The following is a 9,502-nucleotide window of genomic DNA, read 5'->3' on the forward strand; positions in this document are numbered from 1 at the left end:
CCTGTAGACCCTTCCCTAAAATACAAAATAAATAAATAAATACAAAATGGATGTATTGAAGGGGGACAGCAATTTGGAAGGCAGAAAGAAATGTTGAACTACATGGGGCCCGGCAAAATAGCTCAGTGGACAAAAGTGCCTGCTTAGGCAAGCTTAGGCAAGTGCAGAAACAGTGGTTGTATCCCCGGCACCACATGCCACACCACATGCCACCCCCAGGATGGTCTGAGCCAGCCAGAGTCTTGAAGTAGTGGCACATGCTTGTAATCCCAGTGCTGGGGAGGCTGAAAGCAGGAGGATCCTGTGAGTCTGAGCTGTGTAGTGAGACTCTGTAACAACCAAATACTTTTTTTTTTAAAAGGAATAGTGGAATAAAATTGTAGCATTTGCTATAAAACCAGTTAACATCCTATATAAAACTATGATATATGGGCTTATTTTTTCTATGAAGCAGAAATAACTGACACAACTCATGTATAACACATTAATTTTCTAAAAGTTAAAAACTAATGTTACAGAGCCTGCAACTTGAGCAAAGTTATCTCCCCAGAGAATCCTATGTCACCTATACAGGGTTATCAACTATTCTTCTCTAAGGCTTTTAAAAAAAAATTTGGTTGTATGGCTTTAATTTTTAATTACATTTTAATTTTTTTCTTTACTATTATTTTTTTCTAAGGCTTTGAAAGGCCATGGTGTAATATTTCTGGCTTATTACAATATTTTAATAATTATACTTTAAATATATTAATTCTTTGATAGTCTTTAGAATACTATCTCCGTTCAGTGAACATCAAGTGTTTTCACCATTATTTATGTGGGGATAATTCAGTTTTTTTAACCCCACCAGGATGTTACAGTTAATTAAACAAGCAGTTACAGTCACCATCATTCCTAGCGCATGGTAAGCACTCAGTAAATGTCAGCTGCCTTTGTTGGTTGCTGAAGCTATGTCATCTTGGCTATAAGATGACACGACAGAAGCTTTGTACATGATTGCAGATTCTGTGAATTTTGTCACTGTTAACTTTTAAAGAATGTGCTACATTCAAGTAGCAATGCTATATTTTCTTATCAAGTGGCTGTCATTTTGTTCTAAGTTGTATGAGAAATGCTTGAACCCTTCAGAAGAAAGGCTCTTTTCAGAATAATCAGCCTGTCAATCACAGAGTCACACCAATCTAGCTCCATGTTCTTAGTTCATGGAACAAATTTTCATGAGAAGAAAATGTATTATGTACTTTCTTATAAATAACGTTGGGCAGAGGTGTCTCGGCCCAAGTTCTCTGTGCATTGATGTGATGGGCTGCTTCCCTCAGAATACCTCCTGAATGACGTCCATGAGCTTTTTTAACAATGTCACTATGTCCATTAGAAAGTCCTTTTCCAACAAAGAGCAAGACCTACAGGAGTTGGGGAAAGAAAGAATACCCAAATTGAAATCTGAGAATGTGCACTTCTTTTCAGTATCTGTATTGGTTTGTTTCATTAGTAGTGTCTATACTTCTTTAAAAAGTAGCCCATATTTAGAGCCAGCCCCCAGTAGTGTGATCTACAGGCAAGTTAGTTCTTTTTTAATAACATGGATCCATAAATGAGCACTGACTTGATGGCACACATCCAGCCTCCCACTTAATTTACCCCGAGAGCAGAAATCGTGTATTGAGTGGACTGTTCTGCCGTGAACATGGCTAGAACACTGAGTTTACCCATTGTGTGTGTGTGTGTGTGTGTGTGCGTGTGTGTGCGTGTGTGTGCAAATATTGCATTTCGTAGGCATTTGAGAAACTTCAGAAAGAAAAGAAGGAAGAAATAGGCCATAGGACCTACTTGGAGCTGCTTTATGTAAGTTAGTTATAGCTAGCTATCAAGGATCATAAAAGATTGAAGTTGAGGCCATCTATTCCAATTTTCTATAGGACTTTGAACATGAATGAGTGTTGGACTTGGTCAAAAGCCTTTTCTGTGTCGACTGAGTTGATCATGTGGATTTTGGATTTGGCTCTATTGATGTAGTGTATCACATTTATAGATTTGATAAGGACCATTTTGTATCTTTATATACAAAATAGTTAGGAGAGCTATACAGCTACTTTCTCTTAATTCAATGAGAAGAAAATTTTGTACTAATAGTATTTGAACTGGATATCATGTCTGCATCTTGTACTATAAATAACCACTATGAAGACAACAATATGCAATGTGTTAATTTTTGAAACTGTCCTACTAATGGGTTTTGAAATTGTCTCATTGCTATTTGTTTCTCAATAAAATTAATGAAAAATATTATACATATAGCCCCTTGTACATGGAGGGTGGTGAAAATTTAAAAAGAAAAAAAGAATCATAAAGCTTAGAATCTTACACCAATTTAGAAAGCCCAGAAGAAAATTAAACACTCTTGAACTTTTCCAAAGAAAATCAGAGAAACCAATTTGCTCAATTTGGAGAATGGTTCTCACTGTTCCTTCATAGGATTCCAAGGCATTGAGAAAACTTAAGAAATCAGTACTTAATATTCTTATAGGACATTAATAAGGATTTAAAAACCATTCAGCCTTTTAAGATAGTGTCCATCAATTGCCACAGTTCCTGATCAATAATCAAATATAGAGGGTGATGGAAGTTGAGAGAATGAAGAGGAAGGAGAGAAAATGGCATCCATGGATTATAGTACATACAGCCAAGCTGTAGCCCAGCAGAGCTACAGTGCTTACACAGCCCAGTCAACTCAGGGATATGCACAGACCACCCAGGCATATGGACAACAAAGCTATGGAACCTATGGACAGCTAATGATGTCAGCTATACCCAAGCTCAGACCACTGCCACCTATGGGCAGGATGCATACGCAACTTCTTATGGACAGCCTCCCACTGGTTATACTACTCCAGCTGCCCCCCAGGTATATCGCCAACCTGTCCAGGGTGCTTATGTTGCTACCTCTGCTACAGGCACCACCACCCAGGCTTCTTATACAGCTCAGTCTGCATATGGCACTCATCCTGCTTACTCAGCCTATGGGCAGCAGTCAGCAGCTACTGCACCCATAAGACCACAGGATGGTAACAAGCCTGAGACTAATCAACCTCAACCTAGCACAGGGGGTAGATCCCAGCCTAGGCTATGGACAGAGTAACTACATTTATCCCCAGGTTCCTGGAAGCTGCCCGATGCACCCAGTCACCGCACCTCCATCCTATCCTCCTAACAGCTATTCTACACAGCTGACTAGTTATGATCAGAGCAATTACTCTCAGCAGAACACATATGAGCAGCAGAGTAGCTATGGGCAGCAGCCTCCCACTAGTTATCACCCCTCCCTCCAGACTGGATCCTACAGCCAGGCTCCAAGTCAATATAGTCAACAGAGCAGCAGCTATGGGCAGCAGAGTTCATTCTGACAGGACCACCCCAGTATCATGGGTGTTTATGGGCAGGAGTCTGGAGGATTTTCTGGACCAGGAAAAACCAGAGCACAAGTGGCCCTGATAACCGGGGCAGGGGAAGAAGAGGATTTGATCATGGAGGCATGAACAGATGTGGGCGAGGAGGAGGACATGGTGGAATGGGCAGTGCTGGAGAGCGAGGTGGCTTCAATAAGCCTGGTGAACCCATGGATGGAGGACAAGATCTTGATCTAGACCCTCCCATAGATTCTGATGAAGACTCTGACAACAGTGCAATTTATGTACAAGGACTAAATGACAATGTGACACTTGATGATCTGGCAGACTTTAAGCAATGTGGGGTCAAGATTAACAAGAGAACTGGGCAACCCATGATCCACATCTACTTGAACAAGGAAACAGAAAAGCTCAAGGGCGATGCCACGGTGTCCTATAAAGATTCACTGCCAAGGTTGCTGTGGAGTGGTTTGATGGGAAAGATTTTCAAGGAAGCAAAATTAAAGTCTCCCTTGCTTAGAAGAAGCCTCCAATGAACAGCATGTGAGGTGGCATACTGTCTCATGAGGGCAGAGGGATGCCCCCCACCAGACAGTGGAGGTCCAGGTGGCCCAGGAGGTCCTGGGAGACCCATGCATCACATGGGAAGGCATGGAGGAGACAAAGGAGGCTTCCCTTCAAGAGGCCTCTGGGATTCTTGTGAAAACCCCTCTGGAGGAAGAAACATCCAGCATCGAGCTGGAGATTGGCAATGTCCCAACGCAGGTTGTGGAAACCAGAACTTTGCCTAGAGAACCATTGCACCATTGTAAGGCCCCAAAACCTGAAGGATTCCTCGCACCACCCTTCTCACTCCCAGGTGGTGATCATGGCAGAGGTGGCCCTGGTGGCATGCGGGGAGGAAGAGGTGGCCTCATGGACCGTGGTGGTCCTGGTGGAATGTTCAGAGGTGGCCGTGGTGGAGACAGAGGTGGTTTCCATGGTGGCCGTGGCATGGACCAAAGTGGCTTTGGTGGAGGAAGATGAGGTGGTCCAGGGGGCCCTCCTGGACCTTTGATGGAACAAATGGGAGGAAGAAGAGGTGGATGGGAGGACCTGGAAAAATGGATAAAGGTGAGCACCATCAGGAGTGCAAAGACCGGCCTAACTAGACGCAGAGACTCCGCAGAGCTGTACTGACTACCAGATTTATTTTTTAAACCAGAAAATATTTTAAATTTATAAGTCCATATTTATAAAGTTGGCCACAACATTATGATTATTTCTTGTCTGTACGTTAGTACTTTTCACCATTTGTGAAGAAATATTAAAACAAGTTAAATGTTAAAAAAAAAAAATCAAGAAATATATTGGAGCCCTGTTGCTTTCTATCACTCTCTTAGATACTCTGCATTTTAGTGGAAGAAATTATCTTTAAAGGTAATGCTCAGCTTATCTATGCTAAGCTCCTTGTTGCTTTTCACTTCACAGGTATAGAGGAAGAAAAAATTCTCCTCCGCTCTATTAGGTTTTGTGTCTGTAGTCTGTGAATTGAACTAACAAAGGACAGGTTAACAGAACAAGCGTACACTTTTTAGTTTATGTTAGTGTCATTATATGGCATGATTGGGAGAGGAGTAAACGTCACAGAATTGAAAATCCCAAAGCAGCAGTTATATCCAGACATCATGTGTGCTATTTTAACAAGGAGGAATATGTGCAAGGCCATGACAAGACAAAGGAACATGAGATTCGGGCTAGAGGTAGAAAATTGTTGGAAAGTGACTAGGCAATAGATGGGGGAAAGTGCTAGAGGATTAGGGTCCTTTTGGTGAGGTTTATTTGTATAGATTTATCCCAGCATTGACTTCCTGTCTCCAGTGCAAGACTATTTTTCTCCTCTTGGCACAGGTAGGGCACTATTCTCACAGGAAATTTATACTGTGCTTTTCAGATAAAAATGGGTAAGGCCAAAAGCCTGTTCTGCATCTGCTGTTTGTCAATTGCCTTCAGCTCAAAGTAACTGCTATGGGAAAGTGGCATATTTTGGGTAGAAAGTATTGATTGCCTTCAAAGGCTTCAAGTTTCAGTATCTTTCTAGTCATGTTTTTCTAAATACAGCTTGTCTGTATTACACCCAGGCCACGTATCAAGAAGCGACCGCAGCACACCGGGTGTGTTATCATCAACACAGAGCATATGCCATCACTTCCTTTCTTTAAATACCATAGCTTCCCTCAGTACCACCCAGGGGGAATTAGCTCTTAGGTGGTTGCCACACCTCAGAGTACTGAGTCACCTACAGCTTTTTGTCATGTAACTCCCAAAGTCTCTGTCACATGTGCTGTTGTTGCTAAGTGCCTCTCCTCCACTTTTGCTTGCTTTTTTTGAAACAAAGAGCCAACACTGACACTTTAATGGGTGTTCTTAGGTGTGGTCTCTTTATTAACTTGCTGATTCAAACCATTTTTATAATCTGCTTTTAGGGCAGCATCCTACCTTAGAGGATTATGGCTGAGCCCATAGTGAAAGAATCTGGGGGAGGCAGATTCAGAATGAAAAAAAGTACCATAGCTTGGTTAGTTCCTAGATATGTATGGGTAGTTCCAGCATTGTTCTGTAACATATAGTGCCCAATGAAGTGGTAGCATGTTAATGTATCCATTTATGGGTATCAAAGACACAAAAATTGTATAAAAGGCAAAACCCCACAATGCTAGGAGCCCAGCCCTTTGGGTGTTAGCCACTGAGCCTGTGCCAGCACTAACACAGTTGCTGCCAGGAAACATGAGCCTCAGTGTTCTGTGTCAGAATTCAGCTACACTATCATCTTCTGGGAATATAATTGATACATTCAGTGGACACAGTCTTTGGGCGTGTATATCTCATGGTTCAATATAAAAGAGAAATGATTAGCCCAACAGATATAAGCAAGTAGGATATGAAGTAGCAGGAAGTCCAGGACAATATGGAGGGTCCTCTACCCTAAGTTTGGGAAATCATAAAAGGCTTAAAGGAGGAAACTATGTTAGCCAAGTAGTGATGGATTTGCCGATACTCATCAGAATACTGCATGGACACTCTGAGGTCTTCTACCAGGCTGGTATGTGGGATTGGGGAGAAGAGAAAGCAGCAATGAAATATAGAGATAGCCCTAAATCAGAGCTTAAATTTCATGCCAAAAAAAACTGGGGGGGGGTATCAATTACTATAAAGACAGAAGTGCCATGAAACCTTTACTCTAGAAATGTCGCTTTGTCCACAAAGTAAAAAAATGGGCTGGAATGATAATGTTCAGGCAAGGAGACCAATTTCCAGAGGAGAGATTACAGAATTCTGAAGAGGGGTAGCAGTAGTAGACGTGAAGAGAAAGTATCTAGGGAAGAAGATAGTAAGTTCAGGACTGGTTGAACGGGTATGCCAGCTTTAATCCCTTTGGGTATATACTAAGGAATTGATAGAGCTAGGTCATATGATAATTCTATTTTTCATTTTCTTGATGAATATCCCTAATAATTTCCACAGTGGTGGAATCTAATCTATATTCCCACTAGAAGTATAAAAGGGCCCCTTTCCTCTGCGTTCATACCAACATTGATTTTTTTTTTTTTTTTAATTCTTGATCACCATTCTGCCTGGGGTGAGAAGAAATATCAGTGTAGTTTTGACTTACATTTCCTTGATGTAATTTCTTTGATTACATTTCTTTAAAGATTTTGAAAGTGTTTTCATATATGTATGGACAATTTGGGCTTCTTTTGATAAGTGTATATTCATTTTGCCATTTCTTTATTGACATGTTTGATTTTTGGTGATACATTAAGTTCTCCATATATTCTAGATGTTAATCTATGTCAGAAAAGTAGGTGGCAAAGTTTCCTTCTGTTACGTAGGCTGTGTCTCCACTGTACTGGTTGTTTCCCTTTCTTTACAGACTAATTTTGATACAGTCCCATGTGCTAAATCTTGCTGTTACTTCTCATGATATCAAAGTTCTTTTCAGGAAGTCTTTACCTGTGCTACAGCTTCAAGTACTCCTCTATTTTTTTTTTCTGGAAATTTCAAAACCTTGGGTCCTATGCCTAGGTTTTTGGCTCTTATTTTGGATGCCAAACATTTTGAATTTTACCTTGTTGAGTGTTGGATATTTTTGGACTTCTATAAATACTTTTGGGCTTAGTTCTGGAATGTAGTTAAGTTACTTGGAAACAGTTTAATTCTTCTTGCTTGCTTTTAAGATTGTTAGGCAAGACTGGAACAGCTATCAATATAGGGATAATTATTCCTTCCGCTGAAGCAAACATCTGTCTAAATTACCCTTGAGTCTTAAATTTTGAGGTTTTTCATTTGGGGTGTTGAGAATAAGCACTATTCTTAGTGACATGTGGTTGCTGGACACTGTCGTCCTAGTAATTCCAGAAAGTTCCCCTTCTCCCTGTCTCAGATAGTCTTACATATAGACAGGAGTTTCTCTGCAGGCATTCACAGCTTACTCACACTTTAGCACCCCAACCCCTCTGGTGCTTTCTTGATCTCTTTCTCTGTTCTCTCTGGTACTCTGCCTTGTGAATTTTACCAATTTAACCTCGTCAGGCTCGCAGATTTCTTGTGCCAGCCCGCGTAGTCCACTGGGCTCCTCCCTGCACATGAACCTGGGAACTTTTCAGGCAGTCAGATGGCTTAATCATAATGTTTACCTCTTTTTTTTTTCTTCCTATAAAGATCATTGCTCTTTTATGTGCAGTATCTTGTAAACCATTGCTTCATATGTTCTGTCCATTGTTGGTTATTGTAAGAGGAGGGTACACATGCTCCCTGTCACTCCATCTGAGCAGAAGTAGAGGTCTCATATCTGCCCACAGTGAGTATGGGATGGGGCAGAAAACTCTAAAGGACAACCAAGATTGACAGCCCCTACTCAGGACTGAAGAATGGTCTTAAGAAAATGCCATTACTTTTCATAGTCCAACAAGCAGTAGAATGTAACCAAGTGGTTTTTTTTTTTCTTTCCTTGATAATCCACAATTAGATATATTTTCCTTTCTGCTGTCATAGCCCTTTGTCTAGCCAAAGCATAGCCAATCATTCTTATCATTTCCCTTTAGTGTTAAAATCGCAGGAAACACCACCTGTAGTGTTCACATGTACCCCCCGCATAGTACTGTTAAAGTTCACAATAGCTCTTTGAAGGAGATAGGTATTGATTACAGTAAATGCTACTCTATTTTTCAGGCTCAGCTATTGAGGACCCAACCCCCAGTAGAGTCAGATATATAAGGAAATCCTGGGGTCCCTGAGGATCTCAGAGATTATAACAGAGGAGGAAACCCAGCCACTGAGGGGAGACCTAATATAGCCAAACTGCGGCTTGCCACCTGCAACTGATGCTCCTGAAATTTTGCCCACGCAAGTGCCACTGCAGAGGCTATTCTTATCCTCAGGGCTCTGATGTGAGATGAAAGCCTGGCAGTTTGTCTAACTAGCTCACTACTCTGTCAATTCTCCATCTGGAACTCTGGTTAGGTTTTTTTTTTTTTTCACCTTATAGGTAAAGGGGGTGGGTACAGAATCTCTTTATTGTTTCCTAGTACTAAATTCAGGGGACTTGAGTGGAGAAGATTCACTCTGTCAGACTTCTAAGTCAAGTAGAAAAGCTATAGTAGACTTCTTTTTTTATAAATGAGGAGACTGAGACCTTGGTGAATTGTATGCTGAGGACCTGTTCAGAGACAGCTGTATATTAAGCAGAAATAAGTGCCTAGGACCTTGAAGACGAAGGCATGAGTCATGGCTTCCTCTAAGACTAAAGGTAAGATAAGGCCACCCCTAACCAAGCATTTCATGCACTGTCTTGTAAGAATGTGAAGAGCACTTATCAAACTCTGCCCCTTTCTATGCAGGACACTGAGTGACTGGGCTCGGCGCTATTGGAGCACCATTAAGTTTAGCCAAATAGAATTCAGCAATTCTTGGAGTAACTGCCAGCAGGAGAAGTTGGTTTATTGTTATTTTCAAGCCAACAGAGTTTGATAATACATGTGAATCTAGTTATTGTTTTGTTAAAAGGTGTTTTATAAAAGAAATATATATATACATATACATATATATATACATAT

At 41.0% G+C, this 9,502-nt stretch overlaps 1 pseudogene; it reads left to right on the plus strand.

The window, feature by feature from the left end:
• The first annotated feature begins 2,654 nt into the window (after positions 1 to 2,654).
• Positions 2,655 to 4,558, plus strand: LOC101593272 (annotated as a pseudogene).
• The last annotated feature ends 4,944 nt before the right edge of the window (positions 4,559 to 9,502 follow it).

The sequence above is a fragment of the Octodon degus genome, unplaced genomic scaffold (genome assembly GCF_000260255.1).
Source record: "Octodon degus isolate 3935 unplaced genomic scaffold, OctDeg1.0 scaffold00176, whole genome shotgun sequence".
Taxonomy (NCBI): domain Eukaryota; kingdom Metazoa; phylum Chordata; class Mammalia; order Rodentia; family Octodontidae; genus Octodon; species Octodon degus.